Here is a 19,835-nt window from a genome sequence, read left to right as displayed (position 1 = left end):
GTAAATCTTCCCCTCTGGGTGACATCATGATAGGATAGTAAATCAAGGCAGCTGAATTTCCTAGCAGAGGAGCAAGCACATGACTTAAGCCAAGCCAGCAGGAATCTCTCCCCTCAAGTTCTGGAACAGTAAAACACTGGAGGGAAAGGAGGTAGAGTCCCTTCTTTCCAGCAGCAGCATCAGATGGGATAGTGGAATGGGATCTGCAGCCTAGATGCCTGGAGATATATTTAATCCAGTCCTGGATCTTGTCCTATTTCTAAGTCTCATCTCTTAGTCTCCAGTTAGTCGTGCAATCATGTCTCTTTCTAAGTTATGTAGAGTTGATTTTCTTTTTTTGCATACATGATTTTATCTTTATTCTCAAGAATCAAATATTTCGTTCTATTTATATGTGCAATACACAGCATTTTCTTATCACCTTCAATTTTTATCTCTAATAGCCACTGAAATAATACCTTTATCTTACTAGCAATCCTATCGCTCTCACTACTTTTTTCTGCACTTATTTGATATGTACAAAAGGACAGCGAAATAATAAAACAAAGGTAGGTAAGAGCTTTAAAGTATATGCGAGCAATAACCATTGTGCATGTGTAGGTGTGACAGAGTGAGTTGATACAGTAGTTCTGGAGCATAGCATTATTTGAATTTGTAAAAGTTATTAAGTTAAAAGTTATAAGATAGAGTGATTTTAGGGTGTAGAGAATGTCAATTGATACAGGGAGTAAATGCTAAACAAAGAGAGAGAAACTTCTTAAAGAATATAAGATATAATAATAAAAACACTTCACAAATCATTCTGACACTCATTCTCTCACTGGTATTGCCCTACAATTTTGAGGAAGATAAATACAAATTGTTGGTCTCCATTTTAATGCTAAAAAAGTGAAGTTCAGAAAGGCTAAATGATTTCCTGAAAGTCCTTTAGCTATTAGAAACAAAACCCAGAATAGAATGTAAGAGTTTTGAGGGTGATTTTTTAGTTCATGGCTGACGACCTGACCCTAACTAGTTTTAAAACAAAGTGGAATGTTTTGGTGATGACCCATATATATTTCTGCAGCATCATGGGAATAAAATCCCCACCAGAAAATAATGACAGTATAATGTGCAACATTACAGCATACTTGGGACTGGTGAGCAAAATGGCCAGTCCATAATGGACTTCCAGCTATGAGAAGCTAAGAGACAACAGGGACCATCTCAGGGCGTGAGTAACAGTGACACATATATGGCCTGCAGTGCATAAGGAGGAAACATCTAAAACATATAAAGACTAATCATAGATCTGGGAACTCACGTTCCTTTAGGCACAGCATCTAGACTGTAAGCTTCATGAGAACATGGACTGATATATATTTACCTAACCTTGTATCTCCTTTACTAGCAGGAGAGATGATGCCTGCCACATTGGAGGTATACAAAGTTTGTTGAATGAACCTCCACTATAGCAGCCAGCTATATTGACCTTTAGTTACTTCTCTACATCACTCATGTGCCTCATTGCAAGAAAACTACAAAGCTCCGCTGCTCTCTCTGTGACTTCCCAGATAGATTCAGTTAGAAACAGTACTCATTGGCTTTTAAAGAGTGAGGGGGTGGGATCCTTAGAATTAGAGTCCAAGGATGATTCAGTGAGCAGTGTTAGAGACTCATCACTTACATTTGCAAGCCCTTGCCCAGGTGAATAATGCAGAGGAGGAACGGAATAACAGAGGTCAGTTACTGCCAAAGTAAGCCTCTTGCTCTTTACCCTCCTGAGAATAAGCTACACCCCACCCCCATACTTTGTGTTTATTGGAGTGTCAGATTAAGAAATTAAAAGGAGAATGCCCTTAATCCCAAAAAGGTACATGAAGGTAACACTTGTTAAATAAAGCAAAAAAGAGTTTTCTGGAAGGAAAAAGAGCACGAGAAGTAGAGAGTCAAGGGGAAGGAATCTTGCTATGGGACTGGCAGAGGGATGAAACCTCTGGGAGCAGAAACAGATGCATATCAGAGGGTGGCACCTTTAGACACAAGGCATTACACTCAGTCTTCATGATTAAGGTGCAAAAAGTGGAAGAGATGGGGCAAGACAAGGATGCTTTGCTACCACTGATTCCTGGGACTAAGCGAAGTGGAGCCCACAGAGTCTTGCAACTTTGATCCAAGGCAACCTACTTGAATTCCAACTCTGGTCCACAAGATAGATATGTTTTCAGGGGGTTCCCAATGAGCTTGGCACACAACTTATCACTAACACTAACTGCTCTCCTATAATACTAATGATCCCCTTTTCTCTTTTAGCAAGAGAACCCCACCCCAGGTTTTAGATAGACACATGGCTGCCATCTCAAGGCTTCGTTTATCAGCGTCTCCTGCAAATTAGTTGTTGCCATGTTGCTGGATTCCTGCTGCTGATGTTCCTGGTGAACTTAAGGTTCTTGCCTCATAGTGGAAAAAATTTGGAAATGACACAGGGAGGTTAAAAAAGTAAAATGAAGATTTATTTAAACAAGAATACACTCTCAGAGGGAGAGCGGGCAGACAGGTGAGTAGCTGCTGCCCTGGGTTTCTTTAGCAAGCCAGTTATGAGGGGCACACAAATGAAGGGGCAGAATATTCATTGGTGAAGGAGAAGTTTAGGGGTCATATTACCTGATTTTCATCCCAGCTCCATCTTCCCAAGGGGAGGAGGGATTTTTGTTCTTTTTTAGCTTAGATCAGAAGTGCCATGGTGAGACTAACCAGCCAAGCTCGCCTACAGCTAGCAAGCAGACTCCCGAGAACAAACATCTCACCCTTTGGGAAACTTTAAGTCTTTGTTTCAACAAGCGGAATGAAATTTCTGTTTTCTCATCCTTTCTCAAACCTTTTACCTACAAAACTATAGATTCATATGCTGATTCTTTCGATAATTCTAACTGCTAGATATGTGGTCAGCTTCCTATTTGCGGGTCTTCAGGATCGCCTTGATGGGTTTCCCCCTTATAGGGAATGGCTTGAAAACAACTAGCTACAACAAGTCTCTCCAAAGTGCCAGGTCCAGATCAGGTTTCAGGCTTATTCCTAAGGAGCTGAAATCTTAATCATATAAGACTCAGATCCAGGACTTGGAACTCAAATATTTCTAATTCGGTAACTATTAACCCAAACTTAGGCAGGACCATGCCCCATATCAGCAGGGAGTAGAGCAGCCATTGCCCCAATCCCTGAAAGATTTGGGGAAAGATAAAACCGAAGTGGGGACTAAAACTGAGTCCCCTTAAAACTGAGTTCCGAGGGCTTCCGGGAAGATGGTGGAAGAGTAAGACGCGGAGATCACCTTCCTCCCCACAGATACACCAGAAATACATCTACACGTGGAACAACTCCTACAGAACACCTACTGAACGCTGGCAGAAGACCTCAGACCTCCCAAAAGGCAAGAAACCCCCCATGTACCTGGGTAGGGCAAAAGAATAAACAGAGACAAAAGGATAGGGACGGGAACTGAACCAGTGGGAGGGAGCTGTGAAGGAGGAAAGGTTTCCACACACTAGGAAGCCCCTTCGCGGGCGGAGACTGTGGGTGGCGGAAGGGGAAGCTTCGGTGCCGTGGAGGAGAGCACAGCAACAGGCGTGCAGAGGGCAAAGCGAAGAGATTCCCACACAGAGGATCAGGGCCGACCGGCACTCACCAGCTTGAGAAGCTTCTTGGCTCACTCACCGGGTCGGGCGGGGCTGGGAGCTGAGGCTTGGGGTTCGGTCTGAGCGCAGGGAGAGGACTGGGGTTGGCGGCGTGAAAACAGCCTGAAGGGGTTAGTGCGCCACGGCTAGCCGGGAGGGAGTCGGGGGAAAAGTCTGCACCTGCCGAAGAGGCAAGAGACTTTTTCTTCCCTCTTTGTTTCCTGGTGCGCGAGGAGAGGGGATTAAGAGCGCTGCTTAAAGGAGCTCCAGAGACGGGCGCGAGCCGCAGCTAAAAGCGCGGACTCCAGAGACAGGCATGAGATGCTAAGGCTGCTGCTGCCACCACCAAGAAGCCAGTGTGCGAGCGCAGGTAACTATCCACACCTCCCTTCCGGGGAGCCTGTGCAGCGCGCCACTGCCAGGGTCCTGGAATCCAGGGACAACTTCCCCAGGAGAACGCACGGCGCGCCTCACGCCGGCTTCTGCCGCCGCTCCCTCGCCCCACATCCTGCCCCTCCCTCCCCCGCGGCCTGAGTGAGCCTGAGCCCCTGAATCAGCTGCTTCTTTAACCCCGTCCTGTCTGAGCGAAGAACAGACGCCCTCCCGCGACCTACATGCAGAGGCACAGCCAAATCCAGAACTGAGCCCCTGGGAGCTGTGAGAACAAAGAAGAGAAAGGGAAATCTCTCCCAGCAGCCTCAGAAGCAGCGGATTAAATCTCCACAATCAACTTGATGTACCCTGCATCTGTGGAATACCTGAATAGACAACGAATCATCCCAAATTGAGGAGGTGGACTTTGAGAGCAAGATTTATGATTTTTTCCCCCTTTTCCTCTTTTTCTGAGTGTGTATATGTATGCTTCTGTGTAAGATTTTGTCTGTATAGCTTTGCTTCCACCATTTGTCCTAGGGTTCTATCCGTCCATTTTTTTCTTTTTTTCTTCTTAATAATTATTTTTTATTTTAATAACTTTATTTTTTTACCTGATTTTATTTTACTTTATCTTCTTTCTTTTTTTCCTTCCTTCCCTCCTTCCTTCCTTCCTTCATCCCTCCCTCCCTCCCTCCTTTCTTTCTTTCTTTTTTTCTTTCTTTCTACTTCTACTAATTCTTTTTTTTTTTTTTTTTTTTTTTGCGGTATGCGGGCCTCTCACTGTCGTGGCCTCTCCCGTTGCGGAGCACAGGCTCCGGACGCGCAGGCCCAGCGGCCACAGCTCACGGGCCCAGCCGCTCCGCGGCATGCGGGATCCTCCCGGACCGGGGCACGAACCGGTGTCCCCTGCATCGGCAGGCGGACTCTCAACCACTGCGCCACCAGGGAAGCCCTAATTCTTTCTTTCTACTTTTTCTCCCTTTTATTCTGAGTCGTGTGGATGAAAGGCTCTTGGTGCTGCAGCCAGAAGTCAGTGCTGTGCCTCTGAGGTGGGAGAGCCAACTTCAGGACACTGGTCCACAAGAGACCTCCCAGCTCTACATAATATCAAACGGCGAAAATCTCCCAGAGATCTCCATCTCAACACCAGCACCCAGCTTCACTCAACGACCAGCAAGCTACAGTGCTGGACACCCTATGCCAAATAACTAGCAAGACAGGAACACAACCCCACCCATTAGCAGAGAGGCTGCCTAAAATCATAATAAGTCCACAGACACCCCAAAACACATCACCAGACGTGTACCTGCCCACCAGAAAGACAAGATCCAGCCTCATCCACAAGAACACAGGCACTAGTCCCCTCCACCAGGAATCCTACACAACCCACTGACCCAACCTTAGCCACTGGGGACAGACACCAAAAACAATGGGTATTATGAACTGCAGCCTTCAAAAATGAGACCCCGAACACAGTAAGATAAGCAAAATGAGAAAAACACACAGCAGATGAAGGAGCAAGATAAAAACCCACCAGACCTAACAAATGAAGAGGAAATAGGCAGTCTACCTGAAAAAGAATTCAGAATAATGATAGTAAAGATGATCCACAATCTTGGAAATAGCATAGACAAAATGCAAGAAACATTTAACAAGGACCTAGAAGAACTAAAGATGAAACAAACAACGATGAACACCACAATAGATGAAATTAAAAATACTCTAGATGGGATCAATAGCAGAATAACTGAGGCAGAAGAACAGATAAGTGACCTGGAAGATAAAATAGTGGAAATAACTACTGCAGAGCAGAATAAAGAAAAAAGAATGAAAAGAACTGAGGACAGTCTCAGAGACCTCTGGGACAACATTAAACGCACCAACATTCGAATCATAGGGGTTCCAGAAAAAGAAGAGAAAAAGAAAGGGACTGACAAAATATTTGAAGAGATTATAGTTGAAAACTTCCCTAATATGGGAAAGGAAATGGTTAATCAAGTCCAAGAAGCACAGAGAGTCCCATACAGGATAAATCCAAGGAGAAACACGCCAAGACACATATTAATCAAACTGTCAAAAATTAAATACAAAGGAAACATATTAAAAGCAGCAAGGGAAAAACAACAAATAATACAGAAGGGAATCCCCATAAGGTTAACAGCTGATCTTTCAGCAGAAAATCTGCAAGCCAGAAGGGAGTAACATGACATATTTAAAGTGATGAAGGAGAAAAACCTGCAACCAAGATTACTCTACACAGCAAGGATATCACTCAGATTTGATGGAGAAATTAAAACCTTTACAGACAAGCAAAAGCTGAGAGAGTACAGCAACACCAAACCAGCTTTACAACAACAGCTAAAGGAACTTCTCTAGGCAAGAAACACAAGAGAAGGAAAAGACCTACAATAACGAACCCCAAACAATTAAGAAAATGGGAATAGGAACATACATATTGATAATTACCTTAAATGTAAATGGACTAAATGCCCCCACCAAAAGACACAGATTGGCTGAACGGATACAAAAACAAGACCCATATATTTGCTGTCTACAAGAGACCCACTTCAGACCTAGAGACACATACAAACTTAAAGTAAGGGGATGGAAAAAGATATTCCATGCAAATGGAAACCAAAAGAAGCTGGAGTAGCAATTCTCATATCAGGCAAAATAGACTTTAAAATAAAGACTAGTAGAAGAGACAAAGAAGGACACTACATAATGATCAAGGGATTGATCCAAGAAGAAGAGATAACAGTTGTAAATATTTATGCACCCAACATAGGAGCATCTCAATAAATAAGGCAAATACTAACAGCCATAAAAGGGGAAATCGACAGTAACACATTCATAGTAGGGGACTTTAACACCCCACTTTCACCCATGGACAGATCATCCAAAATAAGAATAAATAAGGAAACACAAGCTTTAAATGATACATTAAACAGATGGACTTAATTGATATTTATAGGACACTCCATCCAAAAACAACAGAATACACATTTTTCTCAAGTGCTCATGGAACATTCTCCAGGATAGATCATATCTTGGGTCACAAATCAAGCCTTGATAAATTTAAGAAAACTGAAATTGCATCAAGTATCTTTTCCGACCACAACGCCATGAGACTAGATATCAATTACAGGAAAAGATCTGTAAAAAATACAAACACATGGAGGCTAAACAATACACTACTTAATAATGAAGTGATCACTGAAGAAATCAAAGTGGAAATAAAAAAATACCTAGAAACAAATGACAATGGAGACACAACGACCCAAAACCTATGGGATGCAGCAAAAGCAGTTCTAAGGGGGAAGTTTATAGCAATACAAGCCCACCTTAAGAAGCAGGAAACATCTCGAATAAACAACCTAACCTTGACCCTCAAGCAATTAGAGAAAGAAGAACAAAAATACCCCAAGGCTAGCAGAAGGACAGAAATCATAAAAATCAGATCAGAAATAAAAGAAAAAAAAATGAAGGAAACATAGCAAAGATGAATAAAACTAAAAGCTGGTTCTTTGAGACGATAAACAAAATTGATAAACCATTAGCCAGATGCATCAAGAAAAATAAGGGAGAAGACTCAAATCAAAAGAACTAGAAATGAAAAAGGAGAAGTAACAACTGACACTGCAGAAATACAGAAGATCATGAGAGATTACTACAAGCAACTCTATGCCAATAAAATGGACAACCTGGAAGAAATGGACAAATTCTTAGAAATGCACAGCCTGCCAATACTGAATCAGGAAGAAATAGAAAATATGAACAGACCAATCACAAGCCCTGAAATTGAAGCTGTGCTTAAATATCTTCCAACAAACAAAAGCCCAGGACCAGATGGTTTCACAGGCGAATTCTATCAAACATTTAGAGAAGAGCTAACGCCTATCCTTCTCAAACTCTTCCAAAATATAGCAGAGGGAGGAATATTCCCAAACTCATTCTATGAGGCCACCATCACCTTGATACCAAAACCAGACAAAGATGTCACAAAGAAAGAAAACTACAGACCAATATCACTGATGAACATAGATGCAAAAATCCTCAACAAAATACTAGCAAACAGAATCCAACAGCACATTAAACAGATCATACACCATGATCAAGTGGGGTTTATTCCAGAAATGCAAGGATTCTTCAGTATACGCAAATCTATCAATGTGATAAACCATATTAACAAATTGAAGGAGAAAAACCATATGATCATCTCAATAGATGCAGAGAAACCTTTCAACAAAATTCAACACCCATTTATGATTAAAAAAACCCTGCAGAAAGTAGGCATAGAGGGAACTTTCCTCAACATAATAAAGGCCATATATGACAAACCCACAGCCAACATCATCCTCAATGGTGAAACACTGAAAACATTTCCACTAAGATCAGGAACAAGAAAAGGCCCACTCTCACCACTCTTATTCAACATAGTTTTGGAAGTTTTAGCCACAGCAGTCAGAGAAGAAAAGGAAATAAAAGAATCCAAATTGGAAAAGAAGAAGTAAAGCTGTCACTTTTTGCAGATGACGTGATACTATACATAGAGAATCCTAAAGATGCTACCAGAAAACTACTAGAGCTAATCAATGAATTTGGTAAAGTAGCAGGATACAAAATTAATACACAGAAATCTCTGGCATTCGTATACACTAATGATGAAAAATCTGAAAGTGAAATCAAAAAAACACTCCCATTTACCTTTGCAACAAAAAGAATAAAATATCTAGGAATAAACCTACCTAAGGAGACAAAAGACCTGTATGCAGAAAATTATAAGACACTGATGAAAGAAATTAAAGATGATACAAATAGATGGAGAGATATACCATGTTCTTGGATTGGAAGAATCAACATTGTGAAAATGACTGTACTACCCAAAGCAATCTACAGATTCAATGCAATCCCTTTCAAACTACCACTGGCATTTTTCACAGAACTAGAACAAAAAATTTCACAATTTGTATGGAAACACAAATGATCCCGAATAGCCAAAACAATCTTGAGAGCGAAAAATGGAGCTGGAGGAATCAGACTCCCTGACTTCAGACTATACTACAAAACTACAGTAATCAAGACAGTATGGTACTGGCACAAAAACAGAAAGATAGATCCATGGAACAGGATAGAAAGCCCAGAGATAAACCCACGCACATATGGTGACCTTATCTTTGATAAAGGAGGCAGGAATGTACAGTGGAGAAAGGACAGCCTCTTCAATAAGTGGTGCTGGGAAAAATGGACAGGTACATGTAAAAGTATGAGATTAGATCACTCCCTAACACCATACACAAAAATAAGCTCAAAATGGATTAAAGACCTAAATGTAAGGCCAGAAACTATCATACTCTTAGAGGAAAGCATAGGCGGAACACTCTATGACATAAATCACAGCAAGAACCTTTTTGACCCACCTCCTAGAGAAATGGAAATAAAAACAAAAATAAACAAAAGGGACGTAATGAAACTTTAAAGCTTTTGCACAGCAAAGGAAACCATCAACAAGACCAAAAGACAACCCTCAGAACGGGAGAAAATATTTGCAAATGAAGCAACTGACAAAGGATTAATCTCCAAAATTTATAAGCAGTTCATGCAGCTCAATAACAAAAAAACAAACAACCCAATCCAAAAATGGGCAAAAGACCTAAATAGATACTTCTCCAAACAAGATATACAGACTGCCAACAAACACATGAAAGAATGCTCAACATCATTAATCATTAGAGAAATGCAAATCAAAAGTACAATAAGATATCATCTCACACCAGTGAGAATGGCCATCACCAAAAAATCTAGAAACAATAAATGCTGGAGAGGGTGTGGAGAAAAGGGAACCCTCTTTCACTGTTGGTGGGAATGTCAATTGATACAGCCACTGTGTATAACAGTATGGAGGTTCCTTAAAAAACTACAAATAGAAATACCATATGACCCAGCAATCCCACTACTGGGCATATACCCTGAGAAAACCATAATTCGTAAAGAGTCATGTGCCAAAATGTTCATTGCAGCTCTATTTACAATAGCCCGGAGATGGAAACAACCTAAGTGTCCATCATTGGATGAATGGATAAAGAAGATGTAGCGCATATATACATGGAATATTACTCAGCCATAAAAAGAAACGAAATTGTGCTATCTGTAATGAGGTGGATAGACCTAGAGTCTGTCATACAGAGTGAAGTAAGTCAGAAAGAGAAAGACAAATATCGTATGCTAACACATATATATGGAATTTAAGGAAAAAAATGTCATGAAGAACCTAGGGGTAAGACAGGAATAAAGACACAGACCTACTAGAGAATGGACTTGAGGATATGGGGAGGGGGAAGAGTAAGCTGTGACAAAGCGAGAGAGTGGCATGGACATATATACACTACCAAACTTAAGGTAGATAGCTAGTGGGAAGCAGCCGCATAGCACAGGGAGATCAGCTCGGTGCTTTGTGACCGCCTGGAGGGGTGGGATAGGGAGGGTGGGAGGGAGGGAGACGCAAGAGGGAAGAGATATGGGAACATATGTATATGTATAACTGATTCATTTTGTTATAAAGCAGAAAGTAACACACCAAGAAAAAAAAAAAGAATGAGTTTCTTTTAGGATATAAGATTATAATCAGTATGGGACAAATGATGTGTTGGAAAATATTTACTTGGCAGAATAGATCTTCATATAGTTAGATATTTGTAGGAGCTGATTTTGAAACTGTGCACCTCAGATTTGGACTTTGTGCACCTCAGATTTGGACTTGAACCCATATGCCAGGACTCGAACCCAGCCTAAACCCAGATTGGGACTTAAACCCACACAGCTGGGATTCAAACCCTGCCAAAGCTCACAGTCTTCCAACTGAGGTCATACACCTGGTTTCAGGACTTAATGAAACTCAGGTCCTTGATGTCTGATTGCAGAAAGAATTCTGTGAGAGACAAAGTGATAGATAAGAAGTGGATTTATTTATTTATTTATTTATTTTTTAAATTTATTTATTTAATTTATTTTTGGCTGCGTTGGGTCTTCATTGCTGCTTGCGGGCTTTCTCTAGTTGCAGCGAGCGAGGGCTACTCTTCCTTGTTGTGCTCAGGCTTCTCTTTGCAGTGGCTTCTTATTGTGGAGCACAGACTCTAGGGCGGGGGCTTCAGTAGTTGTGGCTGGTGGGCTCTAGAGCGCAGGCTCAGTAGTTGTGGAGCCTGGGCTTAGTTGCTCCGTGGCATGTGGGATCCTCCCAGACCAGGGCTCAAACCCCTATCCCCTGCATTGGCAGGTGGATTCTTAAACACTGCACCACCAGGGAAGCCTGAAGTGGATTTATTTAGAGGGACGCACACTCCACAGAGTGTGGGCCATCTCAGAAGGTTTGTAAGGCATCCGGTTATGGGATTGTCAGTTTTTATAGGGCTGCACAATTTCATAGGCTAATGAGTGAGAGGAGTATTCCAGCTATTTTGGGAAGGGGCAGGGATTTTCAGGAATTGGGCCACTGCCCACTTTTTGATCCTTACGGTTGGCCTTGGAACTGTCATGGTGCCTGTGGGTGTGTCATTTAACTTGCTGATGTGTTACAGTGAGCATATACTGAGGGTCAAGTTCTAGTGGAAGTTGACTTGTCCATCATCTTAGACCCATTTTGTTCTAATCAGTTTATGTCATGTCCTCAGTTTACATCATTTCTTTAAAGTTTGTGCCCTGCCCCCTTCCGTCCTGTTTCAATTTTATAAGCCCAATTCTTGCATCTCCTCATATCTAGAAAAGCAGTAAATTCCTTCATGGTTACGTCTGCTCCTCATGACTAGCAGAAACCTTCTGCAAAAATATGTGCTTGATTGCATGTACTCCCCCTTCACCAAAATCACATATATACTGACCTTCCCCCTATCTCTTTGGAGCAGTTTCTCAGAGCTATCTGAGGTGCTGTCTCCCAGGCTATCGTCCTCATTTTGCCTCCAATAAAACTCAACTCACAACTCTCACATTGTGCATTTTTTAAGTTGGCAAACTCCTCACCAAACTCTCCTGGATTGGGACACATAGTTTTCGAGGGCAGGAGACCACTGTGTCCCCCTTCGCCTGGCAAAGCAATAAAGCTATTCTTTTCTACTTCACCCACGCCCCCCAAAAACGTGTCATGGCGTCAGTGCATGATGGGAACTTCTTACCTGCAAGGCTAATTTTATTGTAATGACAGCATAATGAGCAACAGGTTACATTCAACACAAGGGATTCCTGCCTTTCCCCACCTTTCTTTGTCTGCCACCAGGACACTTATCACCCAACATGTGTGGTTTCCTGTGAGTCTGAAGGTTTCCACTTTTTGTTGTCTATGGACTCCCACTGTTTACAAGATGCATGATTTCCTGTCACCTAGCCCCTGCACTCATGTCTTTGCTCGTATCTAGCTACCTGCCTGCTGTAACAATGGAATATGAGTAGAAATGACAAGAACAATTTCCCCATCGTGACTTGAAAAAAAATAGCCACTTGCCCTCTCGACCTCCTTCCAATGAGTGAAACCCAGTGGGGCCCTGTGGGGCTCCCAGGCATGGAGGCCCTTTTGTCCCACATTTCTTGTAGGCAAGACTCCAGCCTCTCCAGCCTCCGTGACCTTCTCTGGGTTCCAGAGAGTAGATACGAACAGTTGCTAATCAAGGGAGGAACAGCCAAGAAACCACCAGAGGCAAGATTAAAGGGACCAGAGAAACTCATCAAGATTAGGGGACTGACAACCTGAGGTGAGATGAAGGGAGTCCAGGCCCTGCACACACCCTAATCTTGTCAGAGACCCCACCTCAAACCATTGTTATAAAATCCTTCCTCAAATCTTCCCGGGTTGGGACACATAGTTTTCGAGAACAGGAGCCCACTGTGTCCCCTTTTGCCTGGCAAAGCAATAAAGCTATCCTTTTCTACTTCACCCAAAACTCTGTCTCTGGGATTTGATTTGGCACCTGTGTACAGAAAGGCCAAGCTTTCAGTAACATTACCTCCTCCTATATGTGTAATACACTTCAATAAATAACTTAAAAGCTTCTTACACCATAATCCCAGAGTAGAATATGGCTGTGGTTCTGTTGAACCTGGTATGAATTTTGAGACAAAGCCTGCACAATAGGGCGTGGTGAACAACAAGATAGAAGGATATCTTACTCCAACAGTTCATTGCTGGCACTCAATGAAGAAATTGACTTTTGTATATTAATTTTTCTTCATTAGTACTTTAGTAATACAATCCAAGGTTGTATACTGCAACCTTGCTAAAATTGCTTACTAGTTCCAGAAGACATTTTGTGGATTCTTTGAGGTTCTTTACATTGACAAACATGAAATCTGCAATCTCAGTTTTATTTCTTCCTTACCAATCTATAAATTTTTATTTCCTTTTCTTGTCTTATTGCATTATCTAGGATTTCCAGCACAATGTTGAATGAGGTGGTGAAAGAAGACATCCATGCCTGTTTCTAATCTTGTGGAGAAAACATCTAGTTTCTCACTATTAACTGTGATGTTAGCTATAATTTTTTTGTAGATATTCTTTATCAAGTTGAGGGAGTTCCCCTCTATTCCTCATTTGCTGAGAGCTTTTATCATGAATGTATGTTGGAATTTGTCAAATGCTTTTTCTGCATCTATTGTTATAATCATATGATTTTTCTTCTCTAGCTTGTTGATGTGATGAGGTTACATTGATTTATTTTCTAATATGGAATCAACTTTTCATACTTAGAATAAATCCCACTTGGTCATGGTTTCTAATTCTTTTTATACAACACTGTATTTGATTTTCTAATATGCTGTTGAAGACTTTTGCATCTATGTTCATGAGAGATATTGGTTTTCCTATCTTCTAAGGAAGGGGAGGTCCAGAGGTGTCACAGGGCATGGTATGTGTGAGACTAGAGCATAGAGGTCTTAAAGAACAGGCCAAGGAGCTCACAACCTGACCCCAAGGCAGTGGGAGACAGGATCTGGGTCCAGGGTATCTGGAGACCTGTCCTTGACCCTTTGCTCAGCCATGGGGGGCCCCACGATTCTGTCCCACCCCTTCACCACATCCTTCAGTCTGGCCTTCCACAGCACCCCCAACAGAGATCTCTCTGTGTCCAGCTCCTATCTGTACCCTGGCGTCAGCAGCTCCCACATGGTGAGTCCTAGTGGCGGGGGGGTGGTGGTGGTCAGGAGCTCTCAGTAAGGTAAAGAGGTTGAAGGCTTTGTCTAGTTTTGTTATTAGTGTAATGCTGGCCTCATGGAATGAATTAGGAAGTAATCTCACTGCTTCTATTTTCTGGAAGAGAGTGTAGAGAATTGCTATAATTTCTTCCTGAAAGTGTGGTAGAATTCATTAGTGGAAGCTTCTTGATCTGGAACTTTCTGTTTTGAAAGTTTATTATTGATTAAATTTCTTTAATATGTACAAACCTATGGAGATATCTTAAGATTGTTTTGGCTACTCAGGGTCCTTTGTGGTTCCATTTGAATTTTAGGATTATATTTTCTATTTCTGTAAAAAGAGCGATTGGAATTTTGATAGGAAATGCATTGAGTAATACAGACATTTTAACGATATTAATTCTTCCAGGGGTATATCTTTCCATTTTTTGGTGTCTTATTTAATTTTTTTCAACAATATTTTAGAATTTTCAATGTATAAGTCTTTTGCCTCCTTGGTTAAGCTTATTCTTAAGTATTTTATTCTTTTCAATGCTGAGCTAAGTTTATCTCTGTTTGCAGATGACATTATATTATATGTAGAAAACACTAAAGATTCCACATATTTAAAACTAATAAATGTTAGAACTAATAAATGAACTCAGTAAAGTTGTAGGATATAAAATCAACATACAAAAATATGTTGTGTTTCTACTCACCAACAATAAACAATCTGAAATGGGGTCTCAGTTTTGTATCTACTCTGACAGATATTGTCTTTAATTTGTGTATTTAGAACATTAATGGGGGAGTCAAGATGGTGGAGGAGTAGGAGGACATGGAATTCATCTCTCCCCACAAACGCAGCAAGAATACATCTACAAATGGAACAATTCTCACAGAGCACCTGCTGAACGCTAGCAGAGGACCTCAGACACCTAAAAGGACAAGAAAGATTCTTGTGTAAAAAGGTAGGATGAAAGAAAGAAGAAGGGAAAAGGAAGAGGAGAGGAAGAGGGACAGGACCTGCACCCCTGGTGGGGAGCTGAATGAGAGAAGAGGTTCCCACATGGGGGGAAGCCCCCTCACTGGTAAGGAGATCAGTTGGGACAGAAAGGCAGCTTTGGGGGCTATCAGAGGAGAGTGCAACAACTGGTCTGTGGCAGGCAGGACAGAGTGAGACCAACACAGATGGTCCTTACCACAGCCTTGCATGCCCCAGCCTGAGAGGTGTGTCCACTTGTGCAGAGGGGGCTAGATGCTGGAACATGGGGTTTGGAGAACAGACCCAGGGAGAGGACTGTTGTTGGCTGTGAGGAGACAGCCTGATGGGACAGGAGTAAGGAAATCTGCACCCGGGAATGCTTGTGGAGGAAACCCAGAATGCTATAGAAGTGAAGCACCATTGTTGAGTGATGTGCAAGGGGCAGGGCCGCCATTGCAACCTCCCTCCCCATGCGCTGAACCCTGACGCCTGGGGAATAGGAAGGGTTCCCACAACCTGGAAGTCACCGCCTTCTCCTCCGCACCATGTCCCCGCTGCGGCAGGCACTCTCACAACCCCAACTGCTGCCACCTTTGTGCCCCCTCCTCACTGGGGCAGACTTGTGTGCTCTAGGGCAGCCTTGGGGACAGACCCCTGCAGGTGGCCCACATGCAGAGGTGGGGCTGAAACCACAGCTGAGCCCCAGGGGCCATGCAACTAAGGAAGAAAAGCTGAAATTTCTCCTTGCAGCTGTGCAAAACACAGATTGACACCCCTATGACCTGCTTTGTAAACTCAGTGCCTGCAGAACATCTGAACAAACAAGTGCTCCTGCAGCCAAGATGGGTCTAGCTTTATCAGCTGTAGACTTTGTGGGCACGTACATGCAGGGGTTGGACCAGGCTAGAGAGCTGCCCCCATAGAGACCAGAGCAGGTCCAAATCCAGGACTACTGCAATCCTGGGACCTGACTTCAGTGGATCTACATTGGTGGCTTAGTGAAAACAACATCTGAGAGACATCAGGGCCAACTGCCAGTGTACCCATGGTTAAGGTGTAGCTGAGAACAGTGCCAACAACAGTGTAATCTGATGTAATCTGAGAGCTCACAGAACAGGTGAAAGCTGACACAACAGAGCACACCCACAGGTGAACAGCTCTAGAGGAGGAATACTCAGTGACTTCTCTCCCAGTGGGAATGCTCCAATCCTGCCTACCTTTCACCACATATCAGAAACACAGCTAAGAAACAGATCTGAGGGCCTCTACTCCAACAACTAGGGAACAGACCCCCGTCTGACAGGGCAGTGACAACCACAGAGAAAAGGGGAGTCTCTGGTCAATATTCAGTGTAGGCTCTGGCCACCATAACATCAGTCACACCTCCTATCAAGAGGATGATGGCCAGCATGCACTGAGGAAAGAGGTTGCAGACAGCTATACTAAAAACAGCCTTCACACCAAAAAATATTAAACCCATGCAGGTTACACAGGGATATTCCCACATAAAAATAGCCCACCAAGACAGTCTGAGGGTCTGGCATTGGGAGGATGAACCTCCAGAACATTTAGCCTTGAAGGCCAGCAGAGTTTGAGTGCAGGAGCTCCACAGGGCTGGGGGAAACAGAGACTACTCTTGGAGGGCACATACAAGATCTCATATGCACTGGAACCCAGGGCAAAGCAGTGACTCCATAGGAACCTGGGCTAGACCTAACTAGGGGTCCTAGAGGGTCTCCTGGGAAGGCAAAGATCAACTATAGCTCACTGTGGGGGCAAGGATACTGGTAGCAGAAGCCCCAAGGAATATTGATCGGAGTAGCGCTCCCAGCGGTGCACATTTTGGCAAGTACTGAAATTGAAACTATGATTTAAAAATTTCCAACAAACAAAATCCCAGGACCAGATGGCTTCACAGGAGAATTCTATCAAATATTTAGAGAAGAGTTAACACCAATCCTTCTCAAACTATTGCAAAAAACTGCAGAGGAAGGAATATTCCCAAGCTCATTCTATGAGGCCACCATCACCCTGATACCAAAACCAGACAAATATACCACAAAAAAGAAAATTTACAGGCCAATATCACTGATGAACACAGACGCAAAAAACTTCAACAAAATACTAGCAAACCGAATCCAGCAACACATTAAAAGGATCATACACCATAATCAAGTGGGATTTATCCCAGGGATGCAAGGATTCTTCAATATACATAAATCAATCAATGTGATCACCACATTAACAAACTGAAGAATAAAAACAACATGATCACCTCAATAGATGCAGAAAAAGCTTTTGACAAAATTCAACACCCATTTATGATAAAAACTCCCCAGAAAGTGGGCATAGACGGAACTTACCTCAACATAATAAAGCTCATGTATGACAAACCCACAGCAAACATTCTCAACAGTGAAAAACTGAAAGTGTTTCCTCTAAGATCAGGAACAAGGATGTCCAATCTCTCCACTTTTATTCAATATAGTTTTTAGAAGTCCTAGCCATGGCAATCAGAGAAGTAAAAGAAATCCAAATTGGAAAAGAAGAAATAAAAATGTCACTGTTTGAAGATGACATGATACTATACATAGAAAATCCTAAAGATGCTTCCAGAAAACTAACTAGAGCTCATCAATGAATTTGGTGAAGTTGCAGAATACAAAATTAATACACAGAAATCTTGTGTATTCCTACACAGTAACAATGAAGATCACAAAGAGTAAATAAGGAAACAATCTCATTTACCATAGCATCAAAAATCATAAAATATCTAGGAATAAACCTACTTAAGGAGGCAAAAAAACCTGTATTCAGAAAACTCTAAGACACTGATGAAAGAAATCAAAGATGACACAAACTGATGGAGAGATATACCATGTTCTTGGATTGAAAGAATCAATATTGTCAGAATGACTACACTACCCAAAGCAGTCTGCAGGTTCAATGCAATCCCTATCAAATTAGCAGTGGTATTTTTCACAGAATCAGAATAAAAAATTTAAATTTGTATGGAAACACAAAAGACCCTGAATAGCCAAAGCAATCTTGAGAAAGAAAAATGGAGCTGGAATAATCAGGCTCCCTGACTTCAAACTATACTACAAAGCTACAGTAATCAAAACAGTATGGTATTGGCACAGAAACAGAAATATTGATCAGTGGAACAGAATAGAAGGTCCAGAGATAAACCCACGCACCTATGGTCACCTAATCTATGACAAAGGAGACAAGAATATACAATGGAGAAAAGACAGTCTCTTCAATAAATGGTGCTGAGAAAACTGGACATCTACACATAAAAGAATGAAATTAGAATATTCTTTTTTTTTTTTTTGTGGTACACGGGCCTCTCACTGTTGTGGCCTCTCCCATTGCAGAGCACAGGCTCCGGACGCGCAGGCTCAGCAGCCATGGCTCATGGGCCTAGCCACTCCATGGCATGTGGGATCTTCCCAGACCAGGGCATGAACCCATGTCCCCTGCATCCGCAGGCAGACTCTCAACCACTGCGCCACTAGGGAAGTCCTAGAACATTCTTTAATACCATAAACAAAAGTAAACTCAAAATGGATTAAAGACCTAAATGTAAGGCCGGATACTACAAAACTCTTAGAGGAAAACATAGGCAGAACACTGTCTGACATAAATCACAGAAAGATCTTTTTGGATCCACCACCTAGGGAGTGATGAAAATAAAACCAAAAATAAACAAATGAGATCTAATTAAACTTAAAAGCTTTTGCACAGCAAAGGAAACCATAAACAAAATGAAAAGACAACCCATAGAATGAGAAAAATATATTTGCAAACTAAGCAATCAACTAGCGATTAATCTCCAAAATATACAAACAGCTCATGCAGCTCAATATGAAAAAGAGAAACAACCCAATCAAAAAATAAGTGGAAGATCTAAATAGACATTCAGACATTTCTTCAAAGGAGACATACAGATGGCCAAGAAGCACATGAAAAGATGCTCAACATCACTAATTGTTAGAGAAATGCAATCAAAACGACAATGAAATATCACCTCACACTGGTCAGAATAGTCATCTCAAAAAAATCTACAAAAAATAAATGCTGGAGAGGGTGTGGAGAAAAGGGAACCCTCTTACAATGTTGGTAGGATGTTAATTGGTATAGCTACTATGGAGAACAGTATAGAGGTTCCTTAAAAACTAAAATAACCTACCATATGATCCAGCAATCCTATTCCTTGGCATATATCTGGAGAAAACCATAATTCAAAAAGATACATGCACCCCAATGTTCACTGCAGCACCATTTACAATAGCCAGGACATGGAAGCAACCTGTCTTCTCTGGTTTTAACTGAGTCTTTTATATAATTCCATTTTGTCTTCTGTCTTAGCATATTGATTAAATTTTTCTTTTTCTAAATTTGTCCAGCGGTTGCCCTAGAGTTCATGATACACATTTTCTAGTGACCCAACTCCACTTTTCAGGTAATATCAAACTGCCTCATCAGTAGGGAAAGTATATTTTATAACAGGGTATTCCTAATTCCTTCCTTCTGCCCCTTACAACATTCATATCACTTATTTATAAGCTATAATCACTGAATACATGGTTAATATTTTTATTTTGAACAAACTTATTTATAAGATCAAGAAAAAGAAAACAAAATATTTATTTTACTTTATTTTT

The sequence above is a fragment of the Phocoena sinus genome, chromosome 1 (genome assembly GCF_008692025.1).
Source record: "Phocoena sinus isolate mPhoSin1 chromosome 1, mPhoSin1.pri, whole genome shotgun sequence".
NCBI classification, from domain to species: Eukaryota; Metazoa; Chordata; class Mammalia; order Artiodactyla; family Phocoenidae; genus Phocoena; species Phocoena sinus.
The sequence above is the reverse complement of the archived record's forward strand: the minus strand, read 5'-3'. Positions refer to the sequence as shown.